Source organism: Rosa rugosa, chromosome 5, assembly GCF_958449725.1.
Source record: "Rosa rugosa chromosome 5, drRosRugo1.1, whole genome shotgun sequence".
NCBI lineage: Eukaryota > Viridiplantae > Streptophyta > Magnoliopsida > Rosales > Rosaceae > Rosa > Rosa rugosa.
In genome coordinates this window covers 21,709,304-21,710,370 of record NC_084824.1, presented here as the reverse complement: position 1 = coordinate 21,710,370, position 1,067 = coordinate 21,709,304, and positions in this window count along the sequence as shown.

Sequence of the window (1,067 nt, the reverse complement as noted above, 5' to 3'; positions counted from 1 at the left end):
GTTAAGGTTCTTATACAGTTATACTAGCTCTTGGTGTGTTCTAAGAGATAGCTTAGCTAGCAACCGTAGTTATCTTATTACAATCCGATCTAAGATCCATATAGTCCGTACAACCTGAAATTTTTATTCCTCAGTCATCACTGTCATTGTACCTATAAATATATATTCCAACTCTACAATATTCGAAAATTTAAACAACCACTTTTGGGCCAAGTGCAGAAACCCTAGCTGAACTTTTGTTCTCTGCAATATATATAATGAATTAATTTAACAACTATTATCATAATGATGCATGCAAGTTGAGATTAAAACTTTCAAACTCAATGTTTCTTAGTCACCGTCCATAAAGCCAACTTTCGACTGCGATGTTTACACAGATATCTGCTAAAAGTTTTTTTTTATGGGCTCGATGTTGGATTACTGTTAACTTTGTGAAAAACTTGGCAATTAATTAATAAAATGGCCATTACTTGCATAACATGTTTGCATGGATTACGTAGCATTTCATGTTACTTATAGTTCGGTTGTTATTAGATCGATAATTAAGTTTGAACAAGAAATTAAAAGTAGCAATATCAATTTGACAAACGGAAAGGTGTGGCACTAACATCATGATTCATGATCGCATATAACATGGTCAAAAAGGTAGGTGCGAGTGCTTTGTATACTTGCTTGTGTAAACCATGAACTGGATTCTCTTGTCTTTCTCAATAAAGGTTTGATTAAAATAGAAATTACTGGTTTATAGGAAATCAAGCAAAGGCTTAACTTTAGGCTTTTGCTTAAAGCCAAGGGGACATGACGTTTGCTTTGTGAAAAGATTCTCCAATATTACAAATATCAGCAGGTCCATGATGGAATCTGATGCAAAATTATCTCAGCTCTATCTGGAGTCTGAGCACCTGCTTATTATTAAAAACAAAATTCAGGGGAAGAAAACACAGATTCTGATGTATACTTGATGCTCTCTAACTCAGTTGGCGCACATAAACAAGTTTAATTAGCTTAATCTTATGCTGGATATATTCATGTTTGCCTACTTTTACTTGACTTCCAGTTCTCATCGT